General features: G+C 38.0%; 1 protein-coding gene across 4 annotated transcripts in view; it reads right to left on the bottom strand.

Annotated features, from left to right (window-relative positions):
* The window catches only part of Pparg (peroxisome proliferator activated receptor gamma), a 131,213-nt gene that overhangs the window by 107,216 nt on the left and 770 nt on the right, over positions 1-23,227 (bottom strand). For 2 of the 4 annotated variants that reach the window (XM_055604295.1, XM_055604296.1), the window contains exons 2-3: positions 22,580-22,653; positions 1,309-1,371 (exon numbers count right to left, since the gene is read on the bottom strand). The gene's annotated coding sequence lies outside the window, so the exon portion shown is untranslated. Of the gene's footprint in view, positions 1-1,308; positions 1,372-22,579; positions 22,735-23,227 lie in introns of those variants that run through there. The other 2 variants (XM_055604298.1, XM_055604297.1) reach the window with 2 other exon arrangements.

Here is a 23,227-nt window from a genome sequence, read left to right as displayed (position 1 = left end):
TCTTCGTTTGTATTTATAATTAACACACATTGGGGAAATACTTGGAAGCTGTGCAAATATCCTGTTTCTCCTTTATTTCTTACCCACCCAAACTAAAGTCAATGCTCATTGGTGGGTCCAGCCTGCAGCAGCAGTTGCTGTGGTTCTCTGACTACTTTCTGTTGCCTTCACTCCTCACTAAGTTCTTCTGAAAAGAAGTCATTCTCTCTATATCCATTTATTATTCATTCACTCTGTAATTATTCACTCGGGGAGCTATAATACAGTCCCACAGTTAGTGGTTTTATTGCTCAGATTGTCTCAGCTTTGGCTACTGGGGGCTCTCTTTCCACCCTCCTGACTCTTACGGAGAACACCCTGGCTTCTGGCACCACATAGGCCTCCAGGCTTCTGCTCGACTGTTTTTGTCTCAGCTTTGGAATCAACCCCATCTACAAAGAGCTCCAGTTTCTTCTGAGAGAAAATGGCATCTGAACACCACAGTTTGGTTTGCTACTGAAGAGGCTCTTATCTAGGTCCTCTCAAGGGACAGAGCTAAGGAGCATGCATACATGCACTGACACACATGCTCATGCAGTCTGTGTTAATTTATGAATGTATTTTATCTGACAGTTCTTTTTCCAATGCATCTGCATGTTTCAGAAAAATGGACCAGACTGTGACTTTCGTTATTGATTATAATCAATTGTCCTAAAACTACAGAAAGCTTCAGAGTGACTTATGTATCCAGGGAAAACAAAACAAAACACACACCACCACCACCACCACCACCACCACCACCACCACCACCAACAACAACAACAACAACAACAACAACAACAAACCATACTTAGTGACTAAGAATTGCCTCAGCACACTAGAATCAGGTTCTGAAGGGATGATAGATTTCACGGAATTTTATCTACAGGCTCTGAAACTATACGCCATGCTAGTTAAAGTCAGCAATTTTCCTTGAAAAGAACATGTTTGGTATATATGGGCCTACTTCTGTCTGACCAGAGATTAGGGTTGCATGGCCTCTGAGGGCCAGACAAGATATATTTATCTAACTTTAACCATAAGTATAAGCATCTGAAATAATGCACTTGCAGTCATTACATGGATATAAGAATAAGAGGGTTATTTTTAAAAGATTTGTATAATAGCTCAACTTCTAGGCCATTTTCCTATCTTTGTTTTGTCTTAGACAAGTATGTTATTATGAACCCCACTAACTGGTAAACTATGTAGAAAAAAGTACTGGGGTAGTAAAAAAAAATTAAAAGCTTTTAAATACAAATTCAATATAACAAATTTTGATATACATACCTGTAAAGGGTGGTCCTTGTTTTAAAAATTGGATATCAGTGGTTCAGTTAGCTTCTTTCAATTCTGAATAAATAAAAAGAAACAATATTTTAAAAATTCACTTATATTCCAAATCCTCAGAAAACCCAGGCTGCCAAAATGTAAATAAATATATGCACATTAATTTTCATCCCTACTATTTGCTTTCCCTGAGCAGGTAAAGCTTTATGTTCTCTAGAAATGACCAACACACCATCAAATGAGTCATCATGCAGGACCAAAACAATCTTCTCAGAATGGTTGCATAAAAGAGACAAAGTATTTGTTCTGCTTTTCTTGTTTTACCAGTAGGGTCACTGAAATGATGCAAAACTCCTTTATTGTATCCATTTTATGCATCAAATTAATAAAAATTATATCACTATTCAGATGTAGAAAAAACTAGATTTTTAAAGGGATTCACAATCTGAAAAGATTGGGGGCTGAGGGCTCTGGGTGTAGCTTACACACCAGAAGGCCTGCTGTCCATATCCAGTTCCAAGGTGGAGGAATACAAGTTTGATAAGAGTTATACATTGCAAAGCTGATATTTACTAAAATTTGATTTCATTTGGAAGTTACATAGTTGGGAAGTCTAAGGTCACAGTAGAGTGCTCAGCCTGCTTGGGCATGGGAGATGCAGCACAGGCCATGCTAAGCAGACTTTTCAGAGGAAAGTCCAGAAAGCAGACTGTCTAAATAATGATTCACATCCTTGTCTCTCAAAAGGACTCAGGGAGCTCAGAATAGGACATTCTGTAAAGACAAAACAGCATCTGGTGCCAAAAGCCTCATCAGGAGGGCGGGAGAGCCCTGGCATGCAGATCCAATATTCTGCAGTCTGACACACACAAAACTGTAGCACTCACTCTTTTGACTTCTTGGGACTGACAGAAACTTTTCTGTTACTTGATGAATGGTGTAAAAATGTTACATCATGAAGATTAGTGGTTTTCTCATTCTGTTATTTCTTACATGAAAGAGCATGAACTATAGCCAGTGAGCTTTGTTTGTTGGTGCACCAAAGCACCATGCAGCACTGCTGCTTGGAAATGGGAGTGTTTCAATGCCACCTCAATCAATACCAATAGCAAACTGCAGTTCTGTTCTCAGAGCAGGACAGTCTCTACAGGAAGAGCTAATTTGTTAGCACTTTCTGCCTGCTTTTTTTTGGGGGGGAGGGGGAAGGGAGGGAGAGTGAATACTAACCTCTATCATATGATTTGCATAAACACTAATTTACTAGTCAACAGTGAAGGCAGCATCTACACACAAACTGCTTATTACATATAGCATGTTTGACACATGGAAAACTACTTTATCTATAAGAGATCACTACTCTGACTTTTAAAAAAGCATCTAAGATAGAAAAAGATTCAAAAATATGAAAACAAATATATCAGTAGATAAATTAATTAATAAAATCACGACCTCAAAAAATTTTAAGATTCTAGGTTAAGATTAAGTGATACTAGTTTCCTTGATTCTTGTTCCTGCTCCTCTTTAAATATATATGATTTCATTAAGAATTAAGCAAAAATAAAGTAATTTTGTTATTTTTAAAAAATGTTCATGCATTGTTTTCTCTCTCTTCTGATGTCTATCCCATTTACCTTTCTGAATGAGGATTGAGCATCTTACCCAGTGTCTTCCTTCTTGCTTTGCTTCTTTAGGTGTACAGATTTTAGTATGATTATCCTATATTATATGTCTAATGTCCACTTATAAGTGAGTATATACCATGTGTGTCTTTCTGCTTCTGGGATACCTCACTCAGGATGATCTTTTCTAGTTCCCACCATTTGCCTGCAAATTCCATGATTTCCTTGTTTTTAATTGCTAAGTAGTATTCCATTGTGTAAATGTACTACAATTTCTGTATCCATTTCTCAATTAAGGGACATTTGAGTTTTTTCCAGATTCTGGCTATTACAAATAAAGCTGCTACGAACATGGTTGATCAAAAGTCCTTGTTGTATACTTGAGCATATTTTGGATATATGCCTATGAGTAGTATAGCTGGATCTTGAGGTAGTACTATTCCTAATTATCTGATAAAAATGCCAGATTGATTTCCATAGTGGTTGTACAGGGAACAGGACAGGGGCCTACCACAGAGGGCCTCTGAAAGACTCTACCCAGCAGGGTATTAAAGCAGATGCTGAGACTCATGGCCAAACTTTGGGTAGAGTACAGGGAATCTTATGAAAGAAGGGGGAGATAGAAAGACCTGGAAGGGACAGAAGCTCCACAAGGAAAGCAATGGAACAGAAAATCTGGATAAAGGGGTCTTTTCTGAGACTGATACTCCAACCAAGGAGCATGCATGGAGATAACCTAGAACCCCTGCACAGATGTAGCCCATGGCAGCTCGGTCTCCAAGTGGATTTCCTACCTAGGGGAACAGGGGCTATCTCTGACATGCTTTCAGTGGCTGGCTCTTTGATCACCTGAGGGAGAAATAGCCTTACCAGGCCACAGGGGAAGACAATGTACACAATCCTGATGAGACCTGATAGGTTGGAGTAAGAGGGAAGGGAGGAGGACCTCCCCTATCAGTGGACGGGGAAGGAGCATGGGAGGAGATGAGGGAGGGAGGGCAGGATTGGGAAGGGATAAGAAAGGAGCCTACAGCTGGGATTCAAAGTGAATAAATTTTAATAATAAAAAATAAATTTAAAAATGCAAAAAAGGGAAAAAGTTCATGCATATATTTTGATTATGTTCCTTCCCATCCTCTATATCCTCACAGATCCTTTCCCCATCCAACTTCATGTTCTTTCTCTCTTAAAAAAATACACAAAAATGTGAAAACTGCTATTTACTCAAGGCTTGTGATACCAAGAGTTATAGCAAACAGAAAACAAGGCCAGCTCCTACTACCTCTGGGGGCATTCAGTATTCCAACCATCACCCATACGCTATCACAGTCTCTGTATCCACTTAGACTGCTCTGTGTCTTCAAGCCATAGTCTAAAGACACAGATGTCCCAGGACAGACACAATCTAAGGACACTGTATCGAGCTCCCTCATATTTTATGTTCATTGGATGGTCAATCTATTTACAATCCCTAAAACCCAGAGATGTAGGCTGTGAAGAAACAGATCACTGCTTTACACTTACACAAAGCTCACAATTGGCCAGGCTATTTCTACCTACTCATTCAACTACTTCATATAAGAAGCCCTGAAATAGGATTTTCTACAAGATATAAATGCAGGCAAAGAGCAATCTATTCAGATTAATTTCCCCGAAATGGAATAAACAGTGAGAATTTATCCAAGAGATAGAAAAAAGAAAATTATTGAAAACTTATCCAGGAATTATATCCCCAAAGGATTTCAGGTATAACTCTGTGGTAAGCCAACTGACTACCACTAACAAGACCCTCCGTTCAATGTCCATTGCTGCTGATAAAAACAAAACCCTCTCCCGAAAGGTAATTTTATAGGTGTAGGTGTTCTTTTAAAATGCTGCAGAAAGATATGCCTTATACAGTCTATGATACCATAATATTGATACAAACATTTGACCCTTTCCCTTCCCCCACAAAAAAACTAAACAAACAAACAAACAAACAAACAAACTGGGGCTATTGAAGTGGTTGTAGATAAGAGAGCTTTTTCACAAGCCTGATGGCCTATGTTCAATTCTCAGATCCCCTATGGTAGGAGAGAACCAGCTTCCACAAGTTGTCCTCTAACCTGCACCATGTGTACATGCCACAGATATGTATATATACATATATATATATACATGAATATGCCTATTTACCTATGTATGTATATATGTGTTTGTGTATATATACACTATATGCAAATATATGTATATATGTATACATATATATATATATATACACACAAACACATAAAACAATGTTAACAAAAGCCCACTGAAAAATGTCAGTCCTATTTCTTAATATCAATCTAAAAGTATAAGTAAAACTCATTAATCGAGTCCTATTCCAAAAAATCCTACGATGAAATTGAAATTATCTCAGAAAAGCTAAGGCAATTTAATGTTAAAACTTAATAAATACATATAAAGATATTAGCCAAAATTTAAAACAAACCATATGATTATCTCAAAGCATACAAAAACAGTGTTCAATCTCGTTCTACCTTTGGATTGGGGATGTAGCTCAGTGGTAGAATACTTGCCTAGCATTCTCAAGGACCTGTTCTTATAAAAACTGACAACAATATGTCTCAAGCTTACAACTAGTATGGTCTTAATTGTGAAACATGACAGTGCATTTCCTGAGGTGTAGACTATAAATAGCCAGTTCCTCTTCCAACAGTGAAGGTTTCATTAGAAAATAAATGTGTGTGTGTGTGTGTCTGTGTGTGTGTGTATGTGTGTGTGTATGTGTGTGAATATGTGTGGTGTGTTTTGGAGATTTATAAAAGACATTAATACGTAAATACTCTACAAGCTTCACGATTAAATAAAAACATCATCAACAGGAACCTACTTAGCTACATTATTTCCAACTTCACTCAAATACTGGATTCATCACTTGCCATTTTCTGTTCCTCCATACATTGCACTAGGGTGATGTCACACATCTTTCTACCGAAACTAGTTACAAGTTGCTTCACTGTTAACCCATTACATTTCTTGATTTCTATGGTTTTCCAGTGGTATGCTAGAAAAACTAGCCTTCCAGACATGAAGAAAATGCTCTGCAATGGGGGCTCGTGAGACAAGGATTTCAAGCTTTCAACACAATGTCTCTGAGGCAGGATGTCTACCAAACAGATACAATGAGATGACAAACCTCAGTAATGTAAGAGCTAGGAAATATACTTTTTTAATGTATCTATTACTTGTTTTTAACATAACCTGTCTGATTGTAAGATCCACCTGCCTCTGCCTCCTAAGTACTCGAATCCATCACCACTGCCAGGCAGAGAAAGTATTTTAAAGAGCGGTTAGTTGTCCTGTCCCCAGTGATTAATTTAATTAATAGTGGAATTTCTAAATATACTGCAAAGATTTGGTGATCTCATTTGCCTTGTCACAAACAACACAAAGACACATTGTATTTTCAAGTCACAGTCACACACTAAATTGATTTGCAGTGAATTGATTTGCACGCACACACACACACACACACACACACACATTTATTTTCTAATGAAACCTTCACTGTTGGAAGAGGAACTGGCTATTTATAGTCTACACCTCAGGAAATGCACTGTCATGTTTCACAATTAAGACCATACTAGTTGTAAGCTTGAGACATATTGTTGTCAGTTTTTATAAGAACAGGTCCTTGAGAATGCTAGGCAAGTATTCTACCACTGAGCTACATCCCCAATCCAAAGGTAGAACGAGATTGAACACTGTTTTTGTATGCTTTGAGATAATCATATGGTTTGTTTTAAATTTTGGCTAATATCTTTATATGTATTTATTAAGTTTTAACATTAAATTGCCTTAGCTTTTCTGAGATAATTTCAATTTCATCGTAGGATTTTTTGGAATAGGACTCGATTAATGAGTTTTACTTATACTTTTAGATTGATATTAAGAAATAGGACTGACATTTTTCAGTGGGCTTTTGTTAACATTGTTTTATGTGTTTGTGTGTATATATATATGTATACATATATACATATATTTGCATATAGTGTATATATACACAAACACATATATACATACATAGGTAAATAGGCATATTCATGTATATATATGTATATATACATATCTGTGGCATGTACACATGGTGCAGGTTAGAGGACAACTTGTGGAAGCTGGTTCTCTCCTACCATAGGGGATCTGAGAATTGAACATAGGCCATCAGGCTTGTGAAAAAGCTCTCTTATCTACAACCACTTCAATAGCCCCAGTTTGTTTGTTTGTTTGTTTGTTTGTTTAGTTTTTTATTTTTGTGGGGGAAGGGGAAGGGTCAAATGTTTGTATCAATATTATGGTATCATAGACTGTATAAGGCATATCTTTCTGCAGCATTTTAAAAGAACACCTACCCCTATAAAATTACCTAAAACAATTAGCCCACATTATACCTGAATGTGGTTACACTTGTGCACATCTAATTGTTCCACAAGGCATGGTTGTGTGTGGGTGTGTGGTTGTAGATATTTCATTCTCTGGAAACTCAGATAATGTAAAATTAGGCTCTTGTGTAGGCTTGGTGGCTGGGCTTAGGTTGCTTGGATTCAAATCCTACTTTTCTTATTTGGCAGGTTAGTTTGTCTCTGTTCCTATTTCTTCACTGACCTGAGTAATATATGAAATATACAACATGCACCCACCTTCTTTTGAGACAGGGTCTCCAATAGGTCATACTAACCTCAAATTCACTATGTATCCAAGGGTAACTTTGAATTTCTGGTTTTCCTAAGGGCTGAAATACATCATCCCTAGTTTATGAAGTTCTGGAGATGGAACCCATGGTGCTTGGCATGCTAAACAGGTATTCCATTAACGGATCTACATCCCACCCCAGTATATAACCTTAGCATTGTATACAATATATGACTTTTGGAAGAATAAAATAAGATAGTATATCAATGTGCTTTACATAGAGCCTGAAACAGAGTTGATGATCAATAAATATTAATGAAATTCTCAATAGCTAGTTAGCTTATTTATTTATTTATTTATTTATTTATTTATTTATTGGTGCTTGAGTTAATTTAAAAAAAATGTCCTTAAGGAAGATGGTTAAGTGACATTTTAAGTTTAAGGATTTAAACTATGTGATAGGCTAAGCATGACAATGAATGGTTAAAAGAAAAAAAAAAAAAAACCTCATGCTCTAAGCAGGAAATCACACACTTTCATTTATAAATAATTTTCAAACTAAGTTGCTCTAGTGAGTAATTCTACACAAGAAAGTTATGAGAGAGATTGAGGACTGGAAGACAGAATCAGACTGTGGGCGTGAAATATTAAAGCAATGGCTATCTGTTAAGCATCTGCTATTTATTACTGGCATTCTAGACAAGGAGCTATAGGATAAACATGACAGACTCTTGTGTAACTGCACATGTGAGGAAAAGTAACAAAAAATCAGTGGCTCAAGGATCAACTGCTCTCTGTGCTATTTGGAAAAAGAGGATGGAAATGGAAGTTGTTAGAGACAGTCAAGAGTTATCTCAACAAGCTACTGTGCTTTGTAAGCATTTACAGTTGTACTGGCTGGTTTTGTGTCAACTTGACACAAGTTAGAATCATCAGAGAGAAAGGAGCCTCCAATGAGAAAATGCCTCCATAAGAGCCAACTATAAGGCATTTTCTTAATTAGTAAGCAACGGAGAAGGGCTCAGCTGATAGTGGGTGGTATCTTCCCTGGGCTGGTGGTCCTGGGTTCTAAAAGAAAACAGTCTGAGCAAACCAGAGAAAGCAAAGGCCCTTCATGGCCTCTGTATCAGTTCCTGCCTCTAGGATCTTGTCCTGTTTGAGTTCCTGTTCTGATTTTCTTCAATGATGAACAGTGCTGTAGAGGTATAAGCTGAATAAACCCTTTCCTCCCCCAACTTGCTTTTTGGTCATGTTGTTTCATCACAGCGATAGAAACACTAATCATAGCAATAGAAACTCTTCCTACCACTATGCCTATTCACACTATTTTTTCTTGAGATATGTCATATACTTCATATAACTGTATAATGTTCAATAAATGTTTAATAAATACTTGAGAGCCTACTATATATCAAGTAACATTCTAGGCACATGTCAAAATTTTTATACACATTTCGGTGAAAAGCATTACTTGTTTTCATCATACACCATAAAGGGGGAGGAGTCAACTTTTTAACAAGGTATTTTACTAGAGATGAGATGAAATGTTTTTTTTTTCTTCTGCAGAGAACCTGTTACTTCACCTGATATTATAAGCATAATACCCATGAAAATAATACCTATGAAAATGCCCCTCATCTGGGTTAAAACATTCTAACATTTCAGAAAACATATTGATGATATCACTCTTCTATACAAGAGTCTACAACTTACCATGTTATAAAATGCAACTAATCAGTAATAAGTCTAGTAACTAGATGTTGATAGAAAAAAATTGCTGTTTATAACTAAGTTAAATAGGCTGAATAATAAAAGCTACCTATTTTCACAATCAAAATAGCATCCCACTTCAGCTTGGAAAAGGTTCCACCCCTAGTTAAGGGCCTATTGGAAATTGGTAGTTGCTGGGAGAGGAAAAGTCAATTTATTTTAAGAGTATAGTCCTGGTAGGTCTACCATGCTCCCATGGAAGGCCATACAGCCAAAAGTATATAGGCAGTACAAGCTGGACTTGATGGGTTAAAAAAAAAAAAAAGACACAAAGTTCAATGGTAGCGAAGGAAGAATAGATCTGTGAAGAGTCATGAAGTGAATGTGATCAAAACACACTATATGAAATTCTCAAATAACTAATTTTTAAAATGAAAAACAAAAAAAAACAGCACCCCTAAAATATCCCCATGTGTGCAGTCATACCAGGTCTTGTTTAACCATGACATTACATCACAGGAGTGAACACAAATGACTTAAAGGTCAGCAGCTTGACTTAGATTTACGTAACTCACTTCTGTAGAAATTTGCATTACTTGTGAAAAACATCACGTGAAACAGGAACTTACTATAAATATTAAAATTGGAAATAAATGAATGGCTGAGAAAGCAATGGAAAATAATAGTTTCTTTAAAAAGAATTGGAGAACTACTGAGTGTTGGGGTGTGGGCTCATGGGTATAGCATGTGCTTAGCATATAGGAGGGACTGGTTTCAATTCCCAGCAAGACACACAGATACACAGACACACACACAAATCCAACTGTGGAACTGAGTGTAGGATACATTTAAAAATCTAATTTGCACATGCATTTACATAAACTTATTTACAAATACTGATGAAAAAACTAAAAATCTAGACTATGTTAGCTAATTATGTTAGCCAATATATTAGCTAATTATGAAGGAAGTGTGTTCTACTAGCTTACTAGCACAGAAAGAAAATCTTGGCAGCTTACAAGTCTCCTCAGTCATTTCTCATTAATAGGGGAAACCATCTTACCTTGGGCTCTAATGCCAAAGCATTTTCTGCACTTGAGGCACTCTTTCCCAGTGCTGGACAGCTATAGTTATTACCATTCTTTCCTCACACTAAGCTAAATTCTGACTCTCCATGTCTGGCTACCCTTTGATAAATAAAGACCATGTGACAGTTCCATAAACGGACCAGCTCTGTCTTATTTACTGTTACAGCTCCGTGTCCAACATATAAAATGATACAGAGAGAGAGTACCCTAAAATCTGGAAGAGTTTATCCTTCAAGACAGCATGGATCTAATTCAAGATGAAAGTCCTTCTCTCTGTAGTATACCATGAATACTTTTTTGAAAGGTCAAATCATGTGTTTGAATCCTATGACAACGTCACCTCAAAGCTCTCCTCTCCTTTCTCCAGGTCAGTGTGCATCAGTGTCTAGACTATGCCTTTGCCTCAGAGCACAGCACAAGCAGGGCTTTGCCTTCATTCCTGCAGGTGTTCCACACATTATGTCCAGATTTTGTAATGGCTTTTTGATGGCTTTCTCTGCACACAGCTGCCAGGTTAATCTTCGGACTAAATCACCTCTAACTTCTTCTTAAGATCTGGAATCTCCCCACTGCTAAGATAAAATCCATACTCCTCCATCTGCATTCCAGACCACTTATCATCAGTCTGAAAGATCTACATTTCCAGCCCCTTTTCTGACTGTTCATAGCCCTGTAGTCTCCACCTCAAGCTGGTTTATGCAGAAACCCCCAGGGCTGTGTTTAGTCACTATTCCAGGCTTGGTTTTCTTACTCTGGAGATTCTTTTTTCTTTCTCTTTGACTATATCAAGCCAGGAACATTCATTTTTAAGGAAACATAAAATGACTCATTTCAGAGTATAAAATAATATTAATATATTATACATATAATACTATATAATATATGACATAATATTATATATCTAGTATATACTTTTCTATTTTGTTTTCAGTTGACACATGATTATTGTATACAGTGTAGGGCACAGAATGATATTTCAATTCATGTATACAATGTGCAGTGGTCAGATCAGGGTCTACAATACTGGAAAAGCCATATAGCCAGGAAGTAGCCATGTGGCTTGGCAGTCAGCTGCTTGCCTAGTATATGCACATGGGCCTGGTTTTGATTGTCAGTGTCGCATTGAAAAGTAAAAAAAAAAAAAACAAAACAGCTCTAAGTCTCCTTCTATATAGTTCCAAAGCATCCTCATCACCAAAGGAAACCTACATTTATTAAGCAATGACCCCACCAACTGATCTACTTACATTCTTTGTGAAATGACTTACTCTGTTTGGCTCCATTGTTTCTTTCTCTGTACGTTTTTGTTTGTTTGTTTTGTTTTTTTGTATTGGTTTTCTTCAGGCTACCCTTTTAATTCTTGAACTTTCGAACTCTTCTCTGCATGGCTTTTCCTGGCTCCTTTGAATTTCAGTCACATTCATTTTCAGCCCTGAATCATTATATGGCTATGGGTTGCTGGTTAAGCATTTCAACTGCACCCTTTTTGACTTAGGTGGATTCAAGGCTCCTAGATAAGGCACTCTGTGTCTTTCTCTGAGTCAAGAACCTAATCAAACAGGGGTTTAATTCCTTCAGTGAAGCAAGACATGAGAGAGTACTACTAAGATGAAACTGAGGTTTGGATAATTAAATGAGAGAGCATCTCAAACCCCTTTTAGCTCTTTATCCTTCCTGTAGTGCTCTTTCTCAGGAAGAAAGGGGTCTGTGTTTATCTAGTCAGTGTTTCTTTGCCCTAGTAGCTGAACAGGTGTAAGAACAGGAGGAAAATGGCAGGTTGCCCAAGGGTGGAGAGGATACAGGCTCTCTGTATTCATCTGTAGCAAACAGACTCCTACCTTCATTCCACATCTATAGATGAAGGCCTACCAGGAAGAACTGGATGTTTAGAGTTGTCACAAGGCAATATTTTAAAGAGGCTCCTCTTTTGTCTTTGCTTTTACATGTAAATCAGTTTCTCAGTCTGATACTTTGAAGTTCATAAATACAGACATTCCTTGGAAGAGTTTAACTATTAAATAACCATGGTGATAGTACTTGTGGGTTATATGTGAAAAAGTGGAGCAATTAAATTACTGTCTATTAAAAACTGGGTGTGGTGGCATACACCTTTAATCTCCTTACTCAGGAGGCAGAGGCAGGCAGATCTCTGAGTTTGAAGACAGCATGGTCTACAGAGTGAGTTCTAAGCCAGGGCTCCACAGAAAAACCCTGTTGAAAAAAATTATAAACCAATGGATAGGTCAAATTTTGATGGTGTTTTATCTAACCTGACAAAAAGTATGAAAGGGAATCAGACTTACATGATGCATAGGTAGTAAGTCTTAGAAACATTTGTGTTGTGAATTATAAACTGTTTCCAGCTATAGTACTGAACAGAATTTGTCACAGTTGCCATTGGAAATGTACAAATAGGAATGCAAAAACAGTGCTTGGGCCCCTAGGCCATTATGAAACCTGTTCTTCTGACCACGACAACAAAAAGAGCTAATGCAGAATGTTGAAGTCTATAATTAACATTTTTCCCCTTTTCTTGTCTTACTTTTCCTGGTCCAGAATATCAGGGTGAGCAGAGAGAAAGTTATTCCTGACATTTATTCCACATGTCCTAAAGAATGTGAGTTAACACTAAAAAAAAATCAATTCAGGGATTTCCCTTAAAAAATGGGGCATAGTAATATTAAGAATAATACATAAATAATACTGGAAAAGCACCTACTTGTTCTTAAAGTCAAGTTTAAAAGTATATGTAAAATACTTAGGCTGCACCTGTCCCCTGCTGGAGGCCAGAACCAGGGAAGGTATACAGTGCACAGATAGCTAAAAAGAATGACAAGAACGATAGTGCACATCCATATACTTTAATAATTCATGACAGAAACATAAAAATGAAGAGAAATGACAACCACCCAAAAAAATCAGCAAATGTAATTTGTGATACAGTGGTCAGACTGTATCATAGATTACATTTCAGAGTTTCATTTAGGTGAAGATTAAGAAATGTTTGGATATCAAAAGCTGGTGATCAGGGTGAATCTTTTCTATACACTCTAGTACTTAAAGCTTTATATTAGTATCAAAACCAAATGAGTCATCTCTACATATTTGTTAGGTTCCGAGACTGTTCTGAGAAGCACAGTGAACACGTGGAGTGGGTTGTGTGGCTGGTCATGTCAATATGCTATATGTTCAATCACTGTCATTTCTCATCTCTGGCTGAATTAGGGTCTTTAACCACCTAGTGCTACTAGATGCGGGTTTGTGATCTCTAGCTCTCCAGCTCCAGCCTCACTATGTGGCTGTGTTTTTAGAAAACAGATTTGATGTCAAGGTAAAGGTAGATGGTTCGTAAAGTCAGTGGTCATTCAATAGGGGTGGAGTTTGTGGAATACAATAAACACACAGGCACCATTTGCCAAATCTGAAAGTTTTGATTATTCCTAAATTGAGGTTTCCTCAATATTCCACAGCACTATGCGAGGGCAAAGAATATATTCTATTTGATTTTACATAAATGCCTTTAAAATGTGTGTGTGTGTATATGTATGTATATATATATATGCACATATATATGTATGTATGTATATATATTATCTTGACTTCAAAAGAAAGTGACAAGAATAATATATAACCTGGGCCAAAGCCAAAAGGACTTAATTTTCCACCCTGGAATTTCTAGAACAATACCTCAGAAAAAAAAAAAAAGGAAAAGAAAAGTCCAAGGACTATTACTGTACACTGCATTTATGTAAATATATGTGATCTTTGCACTGCTCACAGGGATTTGAGGAAACATACTTCTTGCTCTTTCCAAGCCATTTTCCTTTAGGATTTCTACCACATCCTATGAAGATCACATTGATAAGGGAAGCTTACCTTAACAGGCTTCTGGGTCCATGGGTATTTATGATAACATGTTCAACATTCTGCCAGGAGTTGGAAAGCCAAATAACTCTCTCATGAAGTCATTCAATTTTAGAGAGAGAGAGAAAACAAAGAGCATAATACCTACACATATTTTTAAGAAAAAATTTAAAAATGAGAGCTTTAAGGGAAAGTAATTCTGGAAACTCTTTTCAAAGTTCAATTTGACAGCACAAAGTAAAGATTAAAAAGATCACAGGCCATAAGGAATCTGCAAAATTATCTGGGCTTGGTGGTGCACACTTAAAATCCCAGACCCAGGAGGATCTCTGTGAGTTCGAGGCCAACCTGGTCTACAAAGAGAGTCCAAGACAGTCAAGGCTACACAGAGAAACTCTCCTAAATACACACACACACACACACACACACACACACACACACACACCCCCCAAAACAAAAACAAACCAAAACAGAAAAGAAAGAAATCTGTAAAATTGAATCTTATTTAAGGTTATGAACATTATGAGGATTTTAAGATTTTTTTTCTCTTTCCCAAATAAATAAATCATGAAAAAATTGCACAGGTAAATCTAATTTTGTAAAACAGAACTAAGTGTGAAATGAAATTTGAGTATAACAGTAAAAGACTCATATAGTGTTTCTACACTTACTTAGCTAGTGGGTTCTTATGCTTTGTCTTCTTTTCTGATCAGGATCACAGAGAAACTAAAACATCTAACATTTTAGTTTCTAAATGTTGTTAAATATCGGTGTCACTTCCAAGTATGGTTTTCAGATAGGATCTTACTGTGTGGTTCGGGCTGCCTTTAAACATGCAATCCTGCTGCCCAGCCTCTCAAGTGCTGGGATTGCAGGTGTATACTGTATACACTGGTTCAAATATGGGTTCTCATGACAATGCTTTTACAAAGTTCTTGTATCAGGATTTTTCTGTATCCTCTGGTGCTCTGAAAAAAAAGTCTCAGAAGTGGGGGAATAGAATTACAGTGTGCAACACATTGCCCAATTACTTTCTTAGTAGCCTGAAGTAAATTTCAGTGACATCAGGGATACGTAAATACAAATTTCTTCAGCTTCTAAATCATAGTGTGCTGTCCACAGGAACTTGCATGCTAGACATCCCCTCTAGCATTGAGCCACACCCCTGGCTGCAGTCTCCAAATCAAGAAATTTTAGAGTAAGAAACAAAACTGTTACTAAAAACTCACCAGGAAAGGCTCATTGTCAACCTTTATTAAATTAGAACTGAAATATTGCTTTATTTACTAAACATAGAGCAGTCTTCCAGGGCTAGATCCTTCTCTGCATAAAATCCTATCTTTGAGACTCAGGATTCCTATCTGCCACTCAAAGACAAGAAGAACCAGTGCGACCCTGTCTAGGATATCCAGTTAGCTACAACAACAGGAGCTATGGGCAACCAGTTGGCCTGCCTTGACAAGAACTCACAGACAACAGCACTGAGATTTTCTTAGTCTAGCAGGCCAGTGAGGGTAATTGTTACAGGATAGTTCTCAGGGATTCTATGAATGAAGTGAAATATGACAAAGAACTTTACATAGGCTACAGACAAGAGTATAGCCTTATAAATCCAGGCTAGCCCAAATTCATTGTGTAGTGCTGAAGATTATGGGAAACCCACTCTGATCTTCCAGTCTCTACCTCCTGAGTGCTAAGATTCCAAGTTGTTTGTTTGTTTTAAATGTGGTACTGGGTATAGAATCTAGAGTGTTCTGCATGTGAGACAAGCACTCCACCAGCTGAACTACGTTCCTAGCCCGCCTTACTGTTTTAGAAAAAATTTACTGAGCACCTACTGATCACTGTGCTATACACTGGAGAAGGAAAGATGAATAAAACCCCACTAGTACCCTTCCTTCAAGAAACTTCTCATCTATTACTTTCACAATCCTAAAAGCCAGCAAATTTGAACACTGTTGAACACAAAATTTAAAATATTATATTGCCTTTAAATAAAATCAGGATGTTACTAAGTCATTCCAAATGCTTCAAGGAAGCATGTAGCAATCTTCCATTGCCAAATGCTTGCCTGGGTGCACTCTCTACTTCTCTGGATTATTCTGACATATGCAAATAATTTTTTGAAGCTTCAACTTCACTTATATTTATATCGTTCACATGTTTGTTTTCTCTTTTATAAGCCTTATCCAGTATATAAAGCAAGAAAAAGAACGCATATGGGTACACTTTCCCACACTCAAAAGCTTGTTTACATGGGTAACTATCACTATAAGAAAGGGACAATATATAATAAGGTGAGGCTTTAGGTTTCTCGGTTTTAGGTTCATAAACTGGAAAAGTTGTATAAAGCACCAATGACCGGTAAGTAGTATGCTTAATACTGGGTATGAGGTTGGCCATTCTTAAGCCCCACCAACTAACTGATTTACAGAACTGATAAGACTGATGTTAACTTAGCCATCAAGCTTTGGTTTCTAACAGCCTGAGTTGTAATTATTTTAAGCCAAAGGAGAAGAAAACAGAATATGTGTGAAGTGGATCTGCCAGAGCATTAAGCATCATTTCTTCTTCTTAGGCAAATTTTCCGCTGAAGTGATTGAAAAACTTTTTTCACTGCAATCTGTTAAGAAGGTGCGTCAAACATCTGGTAGAACTAACTCACAGAGACCTCGGGGAATTGGTATGACATTGTGAAGGAAATAAAGGGCTTAATGATGGGGTGATAGTGTAGTGCTTGATTACATTATCTGCCAGCTCACAGCTCTGAACTTTGATGACGTTTCCTAGGTAAAATGCCATTGCACAAGAACTGTTTGTTTTCTTTTGAGTTGAAAATAGTTTGAGGAACATCTGCAATCTCTCTTGATTCAAATTTTTTGATTATGTTTATTTATTGTGTTCAGAGGACAACCCTCAGGAGTCCATTCTTTCCTCACACCATGTGGGTACCAGGGGACCAAACTCAAGTTGCCTGGCTTTTACCCACTGAACCACCTCTTAGGTCCTTGTCTTGATATTTAAGAGAAAAACACATGCATGCAAGGTGAGTAAAGAAATCATCTTTTTTTTTTTTTCACTGCTATTCCAACATAGTTGGTTTCATGTATATTTAGCTGCCAAGGACCATTTATTACCTTATTCTTCGTCTTCTCTTTTAACTCACTTTATCCAATTCCACATGTGAGCAATCTCCCCTCCCCAATCCTGTCCTTCCTCCTCCTAAGTGCAGTGATTATAGGCATTTGCCAAGTGTGATTTCCACTCTCCCTTTCCAACTCCACATGAATGTTACCTGTGTTTTCGGGCAACAAGAGATCAAGGAAGCAAGTTTTCTTTTTGCTGATAGTGACGTGGTCAGTTAATTCTGCCTGAACACTTGCTCTTAAAAGTGGACTCCAGACCTTTGAATGACAACAGCACTTTTAGTGGTGGAGTGACAGCTGTAGGGGTGGAGTCAAGGATAAGGAGTTCTTTCCAGTTCTTTATTCCAGCACTCAGTCTCACAGTTCTGTGTTTCCCAATTGTTCTCCCTATAAAGGAGAATGTATTGCTAAAGCACACAGGATGAGAGAATAACCTGAATCTACTTCCTATGCTAGGTTCTCCACACAAGGTACTTGAAGGCCAGAAAGGGGAACAGCAGTGAGAGCCGACCTTAGAATTTCAGTGATTCTGTAAGTCTGAGATGTCATCAAGGAACAGGGTGAATTCTTTCAACCTAATCTTACATTGTAGGACATGGTAACCACACAACTGGTACCTAAGAGCAGAGAAGACCAGGACCTGTATGTTCCACTCCTACACCCTCCTACTCAGGGTATTCCCCCTTCTCTCCACTTCCTTTATATTGCCCTTGTCCTTATCTGCCACAAACTGAGAAGGACTCCTCACTCCCAGGTCCATGCCAATCTGAACTATTCTCAGGGGTCAGATAATTTGTTTTAATACATTCTCCTATATTATAATTCCAGATAAGTCTATTGATTAAGTTTTTTAAAAAGTAGTTAAACCCAGCAGTGAACTACTTTTGAAAATAATAAGGTGGGGCTGGAACGATGACTCAGCAGTTAAGAACATTAGCTGCTCTTTCAGAGGACCCAGGTTCAATTCCCAGCATCCACATAGTGGCTCATAGCCATCTGTAATGCCAGTTCCAGGAGATTGGAAACTCTCCTTCCAGCCTCTGTAGATACCAGGCATATAAATGGCATACAGACATAAATGCATGCAAAACAACCATACACATAAAACATATAAGCAGTAATAGCTGGAGAGTGATAAAGCACTTGCCTAGCACATACAAGACCATGGGTGTTCAATTACCAGTACCTCAGTGCAAAACATCCAGAACAAAAACAATAAAGCAGAGCACTGCTTTGCACATGAGGGAGACAGGGTTTGGCTTCCAATAACTAAATAAATAATGAAAAAATTATTAACTACAACAGAGCCTCATTATACTATCTAGTTTAAATCCTGCCTGAAAGGCTTAAATTTATTGTAACCAATACAACTTACAAGGATTGATGACATCTTTCTTTTGTGTCTGGAACAGTACAGTGGAGAAAATTCCATTCTGCTCATCAAAAAAGATATCTTAGTTACTGTCCTAGTCACTGGGGCGCTTAAAAGGAAAGCCAAGACTCTTAGGAAGCTCCAACAGTACTTGCTAATAAGAGGGTAGAAATTAATGAGAATCCAGGCTCCCACTCCCAAAGAAAAATACACAAAGACACTCAGTCCTACTTATAAATAGCAGCTTGAGCCTCTTTTTGCCTCTATACCCCAATCTTGCCGCTTCATCACTACTAGAGCCTGGTAATTCCAGGTCTTAGAAGTCTTTTTTTTTTTTTTTTTTTTTCCAGCATGCAGTTCAAGCCCTACAGCAATTTTCCCCAGCAATCCCAGTGCGGCACACAGGCCTCTTTAGCCCCCACTCAGCAAGCATGCAGCTCACCAAGGCGCGGCTTGGGGATAGGCCCATTTAGTCTGAGTTCATTTCGTGTATCTGAAACCGTCTTACAGTAATATGTATTAGCTAACCCGTGGAGGGATTCAAACGCATGGTCATTTACATGCTTGTCCAGTTGTTCCCTGCCAGCTAGAGAGTGGTTTATTAGTAGGCACAAGAGACTTGTCAAGCTTTTTAGAAGGCTAATTTGGGTAGTTGTTTGTTGCAAAAACAAACAGTTTTAATGAGTAGCCCAAGACATCTTTGGTCTTTTAGGTGTTGGTAGTAGACAGTGGAGCTGAAGGATACTACTACATTTGGTAAAACAAACTTTCCCTAGATAACATGTTCAACATTCTCAAAGTGTGCCATAAAAATCCATAAAGAACAGTGCTCTACCAAATAAACGCACAAGCCTGCCGCCCTGAAAACTTAGTCCTAGCACAAAGACCACTTGTCTATGAAGGACTCACAAAGACAGAAGAAAAAATATTACGCTTGTTTTCGTCCCAAATCATCAGGGAATAAGGAATATACTTTGAAGCTGAAAACAGAATATTTCTTGAGTTGGCTATAAAAATGATAGACATTATTATCTTTCTTAACAGTTATCTCAAAAGCAGTAAGAGGGGAAACTGGTCAGATCTATGAGTACATTAGCGCTGACCTAGATAGCCGTTGTCTTTAGGATATCAGCTCAGTTAAATTCAGGGCCAAGCTCTTATCATTTAAGATATTCAGCCTTGCTGATAAAAGTCTCAAAACCATACCAAAAACAAACCAACAAAAACAAAGATTAATAATTTTAAAGCTTTTCCAATTTTCCAAGTATGAAAAGTTAGAAAGAACATAATAATTGAAATAATTAAACAGCACAAACATCCATACCCTAAACAGAATATTTGAGATTAAACTATTGATGTGTATATATAATTGAAGAGAAATAGAATAAACCTAGGTCTTACAACAATGACTTAGGGATAGACTATACCAGTGGTGGATATTATCTTATCATGAATCATACATTTCACCAAATTATGGCCTATTGTGCTTGAAATCTCCTAAATGCAGTTAAATGTGGGATAAATAAAATTTAAAATGTCAGTTTATTAAATAATAGCTTTAAAATATATATCCTGTATAGTTCTCCAAAATCTACCTCTGTATCATGAAAAAAAAACCTACAAATAGTAGACAAGAAACCCCAGGAAAAAATTTAAAACATTGAAAATAAATTTTAAAAAACCTCATATGCTACAAAACTAATACATGGTATATGCGGCCTCTCTATGGTAGCGAGATGGATATTAACTGATCTTGCTGTTTTTTGGTCAACTGAATGACCTTTGTAAGCAATCATGCCACTGCCCTCTTTTGCTGCTTTTAGGCATTAAGAAAGTGAAGTTAAGTAAGAGATAACAGGGAAACATGCCACAGAAATAAGAAAAGCAAGAAAGAAATTCAGTTTGACAATTTGTGGGCTGAGCATATGTTTAAAATTACATACTATTGACTTAAATAAAATTGTTTTGACTAGTTTAGTATTTTTAAAAAATCTTCTACCAATATTTACTTAGTAAAATCCAATGAAAGCAAAAATTTCTTCCAGTATTTGCCTCACAGAGAATATTTCCAAGTTCAGATGACAATAAATTCAGCAGAAAGACAAAAATTAGGATGACCAACACATTCTGCCATATGCACTGGGCACCTATAGACCCTATGAAAGCTTTGAAAATTTGGCAAAATTATTTTAACAAAATTTTTATGAAAGTCTCTTACTATTAGCTTTATAATCTAGAAAGGAAATGAAATACACTGCTAATACTTATATATGTTTTCAGAGTGGTGCCTTTACATAGCTTCCACTCAAGGAGGATCTTGACAAGGCCGATGACAAATACTCTTATTTTCAGAGAATTATAGGTGAAAAAAAATTATTTGTTTAAATATGTAAAACTGACTAACTGAAAATGGTTAGTTGCATACTCAGTATCTATTTCTACATCAAAAATTTAAAGTCGCACTTTTTTCATGCATGAATTTTAAATGTCAAAGGGATTTTGAAACTAATGACACGATTTTTTAAGTGCAATATGCACTTTTTAAATAAAAGTGATTCTGAAATTTGTAGTGATATGAATGTTAAGAAAACCAGTCCCTTTAGATGAAACATTATATTTAATCATTAAAAATAGTTATCATGAAATGCCAGTGTACTCTTAAGTTGAATAAAAGATATGATGCTTCTGGGTATTTTAGTTCTAATTTGTTTTAAAGAACTAATATTCTTTTAAATATAAAAGAACGAGGAAACAACATCTTAAAAAATGCTTCGGCCTGGAGTTATCCAGAACTTTAGACTTCACTGGTGCCATTGCTTTACAGCAGTTTTAAGAGTATGAAACTTTTATATATGAAAAAGATTTTTCCCTTAAAAATAAAACTGTCGGCAATCTTTTTCTTTCTAGTGACCTGCAAAAGATTGAGAGGACCAACAGTCGCTTCTTAGATCTTCTCACTGAAGAGACAATTCTCAGCAAATTAAATATGAAATAGCACCTAACTTAAAGAAGCACATTTACACAAAACTCACAGTAAGATAAAAATGAATGGCTTCAGAATATGTTTCACTCCAGCTAATATATGACACTGATGTCAATTTCTCGTATATTAAAATTACAGTATGGACACATATTTAACCTTAGAGCAAATTTGGTTGAAGATAGATAACAGACGACTTATTTTTAAAGCTGACACTGGATCTTCTGAAACACCGCGCTACACGCTCTTATCTTCTATGAGTGTCTCCATCAAACTTCCGAGAGAAGAACCTCCTTGAGAAGCCATAATGAATGTCAGTGCCTGTACTAGCCAGGTTTTTAAAATAATGTAGCACCTGGAGTTCGTTACATTTTTAGTCAGCCATTGATCACTTAGCTATGGACAGGAAGACTCCCACAGAGCACCTGATATCTTTGGGAGACCTGCCCAAGTCCAGGACTAAGTTATTCATTTAATAACTCCGGTTAACAATTTGCTTCGTGCATGATAATAAAGAGTTGACAAAACAATAATGGACTTCAAAATCAAGAGGCTTCCCAACTGTTAGCTATCCTACAACTTGGCTCATCTGGTTTTGTTTTCAAACGACCCCTTAATTGTACATTCTTGTCCTTCATCCTGCAAAGAAGAAAAATTTTAGCTTCTTCCTGACAGGAGACTTAGCTCTTTTTTTTTTCTTTAATTTTTTTTTTTTCCTCCTGAAACAAATGACACCACCTTCCCTACCGTTAGCTTCGAAAGCGAAGCAGATTCTGATTTGTACGACGAGAGCATGGCCAGACCATCCTGATACGTACCGCACTTGGTTGGAGAGGTCAGGCCGCTTCCCAGCACACTCCCAACGAGACGCGGGGCCGGCGGGACCACTCACCTGAGCAACGGGAGGGAAGAGGAGTTTAGAGCCGCGGCCTTCCGATCCCCCAGCAGAGGTCCGGGCCCCTGCTTGACCTCCCCGCGTCCCTTATATAAAAGCTGCCCAGGCTACTCCCAGTCTCTGCCTCCTCACCTTAGGCTCCTCCCCGAGCCCGAGCCATAAAGCACACGGCAGCCACACACCCACCTTCCGCCCCCCGCCACGAGGGCCGCGGACTCCCGCTAGCCGGGCCCCGGGCCCGCCCCGTCGGGAGAGGTGGGGGAGGGTGGGGCGTGGTCCCGGGGACAGCGACCCCCCCCGTGACAGCGACCCCCTGGGGACAGCGACACCCCCCCCCGGGGACAGCGACCCCCCGCTTTCCCCACACCTGGCCCAGCCCCGGGCGGGGGGCCCCGGGCGGGGTGCTCACCGGCGCAGCCTTCCCCACCCCCTGCCAGCGCCCCGGGGCACAGGGTGGCCGCGGGCCGGTCCCCCCCCTCCGGAAACTGTCCCCCAGGGTCCCGCGCCCCCTCGCAGGTCACCTGAGGCGGCGCCCCTCAGCCCGGGGACCGTCACCCCGTGGGTCCTCCCG

Source organism: Psammomys obesus, unplaced genomic scaffold, assembly GCF_907164565.1.
Source record: "Psammomys obesus unplaced genomic scaffold, mPsaObe1.curated_primary_1811, whole genome shotgun sequence".
Lineage (NCBI taxonomy): Eukaryota > Metazoa > Chordata > Mammalia > Rodentia > Muridae > Psammomys > Psammomys obesus.
The sequence above is the reverse complement of the archived record's forward strand: the minus strand, read 5'-3'. Positions and strand labels throughout refer to the sequence as shown.